Below are 10495 nucleotides of genomic sequence, written 5' to 3' on the forward strand. Positions count from 1 at the left end.
AGGGAACATTTATTCCCCAATGTTTAATCGAATATTTGTCCATATTCGGGTGTTAAGATGCCCATGCAGTCAGCAATCGGGCCATCGTGCCTAATAGGGTCATATAAGGCCATATAAGTCCCAAACGGGCCTATGAGCACATGCTCATAAATGCTCATGAGCAGATGCTCATCCGCTCAATGAGATATTTCAGGCCCAAACTCCTCAAAGGGAGGAAAAAGGGGGGTATTGCGAATGCGAAAATGTGTGCATTTTTAGAGCGAATCGAAATATATATTGGTGTTATGGACAACGCGATGCTTGAAGCATAAATTAAGACACGTATTAACGCTTGTAACAATGTAATTAAGTAGAACAATTTTACAAATATTTTAAACATATTGTCCGGGCACTACACTGTTTTCTTGTTTAGATCGTTTGACTTTTTCTTCCGTAAGCAAGAGTTTGCATTGAAAAGCCCGGACTTGTCCGGGTTAGGACGCTAGTCATGCAGCAATCGGGCCATCGGGCCTAATAGTGCCATATAAGGCCATATAGGGCCCAAACGGGCCTAATAAAATACCTGACTTACGAAAAAAATGAGCCAATTATTATTAGGAATTTGTTGAGCAATCATCTAAATATGCGTCGCACTCGTAGGAGCTGTCCTGTGTTTAGCTGTGGTAGTACAAATTTAGCAAGGTTAGCAAATCATCTCGACCAAGTACACGATATGGGCACAGAGGAACGCAAGAGATGGTTAAAGTGGAGTAAGAAAGGAATATGTGTACCTCGACAGAGTAAAGAACCAAAGGAATTCGATATGGAGGAGTGTCTGGAAAATTTATTAGAGCGCGATGGAGAGAAATTTATTATCAAGAAGAGATGGAGAGAAACTTTAATGTTTACCTAAGCACTGCAAACGAACAACCTCTATCTAGGGGGAAACGAAGAAAGTACATAAGGGATTGCTAACATTTTAGTTTGTGTGAATGTACTGGACTAGGAAAAAGTACCGTTGAGCAGATTAGCACATCCTCATAACTACACATGAGCAGACATCTGCTCACAAAACTGCGTTGCTGCTCGATAACAAGGCATTTACACACTTCTAGTGCTAAGGGGATGAGCTGCCAATTTTGCAGAAGATATTTCAGCCGCAGTTACAATCAGCGCAACCCGAACGGGAGTATTGCCTACTACGAGAACAAGAAAGAAACATGTCTCAAACAGACTCGGACAGTCAAGAAAGTGATTTCCAAGATGATGTCTCGACCACTTCCACTCAGCAATCTGGAAGTTCGACGACAACGGACTCAGAATGTGAAGAAGAATTGGATCCCTGGATGCCGTTAATAGAAGAAGCATAACATAGAAGTAACACAGTATTCGAGGAAATGAAAGAAAGCCTTATAAACAGTGGTTTTGATGAGCACTATGCTAAAAAGAAAGCTTACTTCAATGCCATGCTAGACTCCAGGAAGAATTAGAAAATATCTATTTAAAGCGCCATTTGTGGATGAGACAACTGAAGAAAGATCCGGTACATAAGAAAATATGTTTATTACAAATGATGATTTTGACCAAGAAGAAGCAATAGAAGGTGCCGTTGATAAGCGAAAGTTTCTTATTAAGAAGTTTTTAAACGATGTGAACATGTGAAGGAAAACAAAGGCAGAGATGATGATGACGACGACGATGATATGTTCTAAGTATCCTGAACCAGCTTTGGTCATACCAAAATGACCCACTCGTGTCAGGTTTTATTGTCTCCTTTACCAAGCCGTCTACCCTTAAGTACACGGTTAAAACGGAGCTGTTGGAAGAACGCGATTGTATTATCAAGAATCAAATAGGTTAAAAGGTCTTAATTTCGAGTGGTATTATACACACTTCAAATTCAAGCCAGGAACAGTGGATGGAAAAATGAGTCAAATATACGTTCTCAATGGCAAGGGCATTTCACCGGCATCGCAAAAGCGTAGGTTCGATTCTTGCCATGATCTGTTCAAAAACAACACACGAGTCAGAACGCGAGTGAACACGAATGAACACCAGTGGACACGAGTCAGAATACGACTCAAGAAATATGAACGCTTGTGAACACCAGTTAAAAAATCATCAACACGAATGAACACGAGTGAACACGGGTCAAAAAATCATGAACACGAACCAAAGATCACGAACACGAGTGAACACGAATAAAAAAATTATGAACACGAATGAAAAAACGAAAAAATCATGAACACGAACCAAAGATCACGAACACGAGTGAACAGGAATCAAAAAATTATGAACACGAACGAAAGCTCACGAACAGAAGTGGAAATCGCATGAAAACGTGGAAATCGCAAGAAACATGCCAGCCCCATCAACTCTAGGCTGGTTTCCACGGGGCGTGTTTAATTATTAAGACAGTAATAAGAATACAGTATAGGTTTCACACACAGGTAACTAGGACGCATTTCAGTGTGCAACAACAATTGATTTAAACTAACGAGCGACTCAGCTGATTTTGCTTCGTTTGTGAGCCGATTCCAAAGCATAGCGCGGCTATATTTGAAACTTTTTTAAGGTATTCTCGATTCGGCCTTGGATCCTATTTCTCTTCTCACGAAAGACTCCCGAAGAGCGGGCGCAGTATGGTTATTAAGTATCTTGTACATTAATACTGACTTAGCACCAGACCGTCTAGTTTCAAGAGGTTCATAATTTGCACTGTTAAAACCCTCGCTGCACGAAACTGAACTCTTTGCAACTAAATTGAAATCTCTGAGCAGATTGCCACAAGTATCCCACAGGGGCGAGCAGTAATCGAAGTAGGGCTGCACAAGACTTTTTCCGGGGAACAGGGAACAGTGGAATGGGAGAACCGGGAGACAGGGGAATTCCCCTCAGGATCTCACCAAATCCTTTTTTAGCAAATGTTTTATTTTAAATTGAGTGAAATATTCGCGAAACATTACCTTAATATATGACACGTTGTTTATGTAAATTGTAATGGAGAATTCTAGATTCACATGCACACGCCTTTAATTTTGGACAGTTTATTCCAATAGGTTATTTCAAGGTTTAATTTTTCCTATAATACTTTATACAATTACTCGATGAGGCTATAATACGTAACAATTATTGAATGGAGTTGAACACAATATGAAAATATTATCAGCCGGTGAGCTAGTGTACTTCAAGTGACAAGGTATTATTATCTATTAACTAATTTGGTCATGGTAAGGGTCATGCAAGAATGTCAATCATCAGTAATCAAGATGACAATCCAAAACTAATATTTAACTGCATGCGTAACTGTTTTAAGGCATCTGACTAGAAAAAGCAGAAACAGGAGCACTTACATAACAAAAATGACCCGCTTTTCTAGATGTCCAAAAGAAAACTAATTTATCGGGAAACGACGAAAAGAAGAAAAAAGCGCGAGAGAACTAAACTGTGGATCTCACGGAGGACGATGAAATCTTTTTTCCAACAATAAAAAGAGGAAACAGCGAAGAAATTATCACATTTTCCAGTGATCCCGAATCAGTCAACTCATGAGAACAGTGAAAATGATAATACGTCTTACTCATTTGACATTGATTTGCCTAATCTTGTCCATTACAGGGGTGAAAAGGCTTCCAATTTACAGTCATTCCAGCCCTGACATTAAAAAATATTCCAGATCTGTTTAAAAAAGGATATTCCTGCAGACCGAAAGGCAGAAATCAAGCCAACAAGCATTTCTACAACCTCAACCTTCGTTGTCGGCCAAAAACTTGCAAAAGTAAAGCATCCGTTTGATATCGAAACTTTGAAACACTTGGGTACTATGAGAAAATAGCAAACAGGTTTTATGAAGTTAAGGTTACGGACAGAGGTCTCGGTGAACAAAGACGACAATGGCATTATCGTTGGTGGTACCTGCGACGTCCGCGATGCTCGAAATTGGGTTCGGCAGATCGTAGGCAAGGAGCTCTTGTACGCTGTAGTTAGAAAAAGAGCAACGCATAAGAATACGATGAAAATGTATCAGACGGAATTTACAAGATATGTCATATTATTATGCTAATAGCAGAGTAAATATAATGAATCTTATAGTCGTGTAAAGAATTTGAAGTCATATACTTTGAAATGTTCCACGATTATCATGCATTACTATTTTAACACCGGGAATGCCGTCCTCGTAGTCGCAACAGCGCATGGAAATACAACACGTCCGCACTCCAAATCCTTTATTTCAAGAGAGCACTCTCTCAACAAAGAAGTGAAAGAAACGGTTCATACAGATGTTCGTGCCCCAAGGGTTATTGAAGACGAAAAATCGAAGTATCTGAATTAACTTGATTCTCCATTACAGTCAACCACTTTCGGGATACCAAGCAGCTGTATAATTACCGTTATTTGTATGGGAAACAAAAACCAGTCTAGTATCGATCAAATTCAGGAAGTTATCCTTAAACTCCTTGAGCAAAGACCCACTGCTGACGAAATGGACCCAGATTTGCTTGACAAGAATCAAGCATTCATCAGCAAATCCCAGGTTTACTACGCCTTTGGCTTGTGACACTACATTAAACATTGCAAATTATCTCGTGACACAAACGACCTACAAGCAGATGTCAGTAATTGGAAGAGAGAGTTTAAAGAATCCCTGGTTTCCAGGACTATTTCTGATCCATCGAAATCAATCAGCGCAGGATTTCGCATATTTTTCGCAAGCAGTGGAAAGAGGGAATCCGGCTCTTGCCAACATCCTTGCTTTTGGTACAGATGAATACGAAGCACTTTCTAGCGGGATTCTTAAGGAAACGAGTGGAAAGACCATTTACCTTTTGGGCAAAGAGCATGCCCAAGCAAATGTAGATAAAAAATTGCAGTCGTTAAATTTTCCTTCAATCCAAAAAAAAATTATCCTGAGTGATATTTTCGGTGGTGCCACGTGCAAAGAAGAAGATACGGAAGCGAAAGTACTCATATTTACAACCGTAAGCTATTGCAACTGAAATCAAATGGCTTCAAATAGAAAAGGAACACACCAGCAATCGTCCCGCGAGTCAGTTCGTGGATTATTTTGAAACTCATAAAGAGAAGCAAATGAGGGACAAAATGATTAAAAACGTTCGAAAGCAAGCTTCCATTGACGGAGTGTACAGCCAAAATCCAATTGAGTGGCAAAACGTCTTGTCAAAAGATGAAATATCCGCCCACGTGCATTCAGAGGGTCGTAGTCATCGAGACGCGACACTTTCAGACTGCCTAGATGCCTTGAAAGCATGCAGTATCCGTTTATTTAGCAATGTTGTCAAAGCCATATATGATGACGGTCCTTACGTCCTAGCACCAGCTTACCACATCTTTCGTAAAACATATGCCGATTGGAAAGGCATGTCATCAGACGAACGAAAGATGCACATCGCAGCATTCATGGCTTACATTCCTACCGACGATGTACTCTTGCGCTCCGGAGTTCGAAGTGCAGAAAACAAGGAATCCATTCCAACTATTTCCTGTTAGATGACGAATCACCTGGTTTATCTACGTCAGCACCTAAACAGATTATCTTCAAGTGTCACAACAAATCTCGAATTCTCCTCCACCAAATTTCTGCCATCGGTCCAAGCCAGAGGTTAAAGGCCACGACGTTCTAGACAAACCACGACGCACGCTTTCCGTATCGCTTCAAGAAGCTTCGGTTCTAAATGATGTTTTGCCTCCTCACCTTTTAGCAGATGCTTTTAATAAAGCCTTAATTTTTGGGTACAGTTAATAAGAAACGCGATACGACTTTAATTGTGACAAGTATACTCAGTTCAACACTTGGTTTATTATGGAATAAGGTCATAGCCTCGACGGCAGACAAACTGAAAGACGGCGAAATTCGTAAGATTGTCGTACGCGAGTTATAATGATATCAAGTCTAAAATCGATGGCCTTTCTAGATCAACTTCACTCGCCAGTTATAATTTTCTAGAAGAAGGAGTAGAGTTACTCAGTGTTTCTCTCGATAAATCAAATCTTGAGCAGAAAGAGAGCGAAACTCAGGACGAACCAGGTGAACTTTCGAGCGTTATTCTGTCTGGTATCTTAAACCAAGCAATAGAGCTTCCTCCAGCCAGGAAAAAGCTTAAAATCAACTCGGACAAGAGTTAGAAAACTGCGAGAAAAAGATTCGAGGAAGCGCGCAAGGCAGCAACCACTGCTTTCTGGAATGAGGCATTTAGTATCGAAGATCGAATTTTTGCAGCGAAGCTACGAATAGTTTCAAAAATAGTGGAACATCTCGATTGCCTAAGACCGCAATCACCGAATGTTTATCGTTTTGGAAGAAGCTGCATAGCTTACAAGCCATTCAACTGATTCAAGAGATATTCTCAGTGTCTTTGAACGATGGAGTCAAATCGTTGTTGAATAAAACTCAACGGGTGGAGAACGTCTGTCGGTTATGTTAATCAACTATGTTTTGTTTCAATATGTTTGCAAATTCAGTAATAAATGTTCATTTGAAGTGTCCGCCTGCATGCCAACGATTGAACTTCCCACTCGCAGTTTTCATCCAATAATAAGCTGGCACGAAATTCAGCAAGAAATTCTATAAAAGAGGAATTGCCTCATCCTCCAAACGAACAGACCCTTCATGAAAAAAAGAGCTTCTCCATATGCTGTGAAAAGTCAGGGGATGTTCTTACTTTCCCTCGTACTCCGCCTTATTAGAAAATCATGATTATCCAGGAGGAAGGAAAAATTAAACGGATTGAATTACCTGAAATTACAGGCAATATTTTAATGGCCCTTTCTGTTGATATCAATAACAATGTTTACGTGCTAAAACATACTGGTGAAGGATTCCTGTTGACGATATTGAACGAGAATTACAATGTAAAAGCAGAAGACAAATTAGATTTGCTCGAGGACAAAATATCTTCTGTAGTTAGAATCGCAATATGCAAAGACGATGATATCATCATCATCCAACACAGAGGCCTGATGTGTATGTTTGTAACAAGATGTGTCAATTGAAATACAAATTTGACAACGACTAAAGTGAGGCATTTTCATTGAGTATTTCCCAGCAGAATGAAATCATGATACCAACAAACGATCATACGGCAGTTCAAATATACACCAAGGAAGGAATCTGAAGACAACAATAAAAGTCCCAGACCATCATAAAGTTGTCAGAGTGGCATTTCACTAGGTTATTTGTAAAATATTGGTTCTAACCGTGGTAGGGGAAAAAATTCCTATTTCTTTCTGCGCTACCCTGAAGCAGGCGGGAAGCTGGAAACTCTTACCTTCTTTTGTAAAGTTGTGTATTTGCAGTATCCATATCTGGTATCCCATAATGGCCCTATTGTTGTTGTAAGAGAAGGAAACTTCACTTACCTATGATGAGACTCAATTGTTATAAACAACCATTTTCTGCCTAAAACACAGTAAATATACTACCGCTACTTTCCTGAAACAGTAACAGGAACCTTTCAATAAACTAAAGTAAAGCAAACAATAGATGTTGCTAGATTTATAAAATTTGTGAGCTGTTTCATTCACGTGGTCTTGTTTCCGTTGTAAGGAACACAAGCGTAACTTATATTTAAATATTGATCCAAAAAACGTTCTTTGATCTTGAAATTAAATTAAAGATAATCATGTTTTTGTCTATCGTTTTATGCCAAATTTTTCCAGGCTTATTTTTTCGGTGAAGCCAAAAAACGACTTAACAATTATGACGAAGTTTCTATCCCATGTGCATGATGATACGATTTTAATTCAACGCCAATGTTTCTTCATATGAATTGATTTTTGTATCAAATAACCGAAGACATGCGGATCTCGTTCAAGTAAACTTTTCTATTCATAATGGAATATTGAGGGTACGTGACATTTTACTAAACCTTTGTGACGATTTGCTGACAAGTGCAATTTTCGTAATTCGGGTGTGTGTGTACATTGACATATTCCAACTTGCAGGCCAGGCTATTCTACCTACGCTCCACGACCCACGCTGCGGCGAAAACCCTGGTTAAGGCTGGTCATGTGACAGCGCAAAAATTTTTAATTAGCGGTTAGTTCATATGCAAGGGAGGGGCGGAAAAGGGCTATCTTTAAAGGCTAGTTTTCCACTCAGGAAAAATTCTCCTTTGGATCAGAGGGGACGGGAAAAGTTTCTTTTGTATAAACGCCGCCTGAGAACTCAGCGACAAAAGAAATTTTACTGTCCATTCCGATCCAAAGGAGATTTTTCCTGAGTGGAAACTAGCCTTAAAACCAGTTACGGGGAATCGAGGAAGGACGGGGGCGATAAAACAAGGAATAGGAAAAGCCAGAATCTTTAAAACAAGGAAAGGGAAAAGCCGGATCTTTAAATCAAGGAATGAGAAAAGCCGGAATCTTAAAAACAAAAATGGGAAGAGCCGAAATTTTTTATAACAGGGAATGAGAAAAGCCGGGATCTTTAAAACAAGGATAGAGAAAGCCGGAATCTTACGGCTGGAAGTTTGTAACTAAATTAGTTACTCAATTTCCGCGCGAAATACAAAAATATGGCAATTTGGCACGGCTATATTTCCGTATTTTACCAATTAAAGTTGTCAAAGATCTTTTCCGTCAGTTCACTCAATTGCTTTCAAAGAAGATGCTGGAAAATTTTGTCAACGGTTATCAGTATGGTAACCGGTGCTCTAATTGGTTTTGGAAAGGCGAATCGCCCTTTTTGTGCACTGAAATCCATTCATCCCGTTTCCAGTCCAACGGTCACACTCCATGTCGGATTACTTTATTGTATAATGCATTAAGCTTGCCTCCTCCGCAGGCATCTCTTATGTATTTATATTAGGCATTTATAATTGGCTTTGGTTAGCTTTGTCGGGGAGCGAGAAAAAAAATTGCTGATCTCTCCCACTTTTTCCTCGCCTTCCCCGACACAGCTAACCCAAGCGAAATATAAATGCCTAATATTAATACATAAGATATGCTTGCGGAGGAGGCTAGCATTAAGCATAGTAGAGACTTCTTCTGCTATCTTTCGTTAAGCAATAGGAGGTATAATATCGGGTCCTGTAGCCTTGTTGGGATTTAGCTCTCGTAATGAACCCAAAACGTCAGAACATGTAATCTCTCTAAAGCTGAATAAATTATCGTACCATTTATCTTGAATTTTACTACGCTACTAGTTGTGTGTAGGGTATTGAGCGTTGCATTTCAATACATGAAATCGGTGCTGTTATCAGAAAAATCCATAACTTATCTACTTCGTTCACATATATCAAAAGAGAAGATGGCAGCAGCAATTGAAAATGTAAACATGTTCTAATAAGTACTCTCCAATACCGACATCTCTCTGATATGAACATATCAAGTCAAGTCCGGAATTGCAAAGTTAACCCATCCCCTGCTAATGATGTGATTTATTGCAAGTGCGTGAAGAGATAAACAATTGTGATATCAACAGCCCGTGTAACTCAGGTATATTTACTAGTCAAGGCCCTGTAAAGGAGTTGTGTGCATTTCATGCAAAACAGGTTATCTCAATTGTTTTAGAGTAAAAATGACCATGGCGGTCATAACCGCCATAGCTCTAAATCCTGAATTATCAAAGCTACAGTCTTTCTGAATTGCTTATATGGTTCAGAATGGTTGCTTTTAGGGGTGGTCACTGGAGGGTGAAATTATCATCAGTTTTATATTTTACAAGCTAATTATGTTTACCATTCCAGGTCAACTGCTAATTAGGCATAAAATTACTGATTCACCCGGAAAAGTCTAATTTTTTCTATTTTCTAAAAATGTTCGCCATATTATGAAAAAAATGCTTTTAATATATTTATTATAAATTTCCAAAAAAATAACGATGTTTTGTTGCGATACGACATATTTCATTTCACTTAACCCCCACTAAAACACAATTTCAGCCATATTTTGCAAATTTAATCGCTGTTTTTCGTCGTCCGTCGCAAGCGCCTTCTAAACATGGTACTCTAACACGACTCTAGTTGACTAAAGAATTCTTTTTGCCATTGATTTCATCAAATTATGTCGCCATTGCAATGGCATAATCCTCAAAACTCCACCAAGTCCACCTTCGTCACTCAAGCCATTTTCAATATTGTAGTAAATCACATCTGTAAGTCAAAAGCAATTGCTTGTCAATACAAAACAACTTTATACTGAAATATGTAAAGTAGAATGGATATTAGAATAAAAACAAATTAAAAAAAAAATGTTCGTGATATTGTAGCAATACAATCGACTTGCAAACTTCAACAAATGTTTTAATTCCCATCGACAACTCTGGTGACGGGTTGCAAATTTTAAGGTTGGGAAGGTTTGACTTGGCTTTCTTTGATAATTTTCAACTTGGTGAGTTTTTCTCTCCAAATGTTGCACTTTCTCTTTAATGTCATAGATGTTTCAAAATATAAAGTGATTTTTTTTAAAGAGATGAATGAAAGAGTGCAATGGAATAATGGTTTTCAGTCGAGGCCTAAAGAGAAGTCTTCAGCACTTTTTGTAATAGTATAGCTAG

Source organism: Dendronephthya gigantea, unplaced genomic scaffold, assembly GCF_004324835.1.
Source record: "Dendronephthya gigantea isolate DGI-Jeju-01 unplaced genomic scaffold, DenGig_1.0 000153F, whole genome shotgun sequence".
In the NCBI taxonomy this organism is placed as follows: Eukaryota; Metazoa; Cnidaria; class Anthozoa; order Malacalcyonacea; family Nephtheidae; genus Dendronephthya; species Dendronephthya gigantea.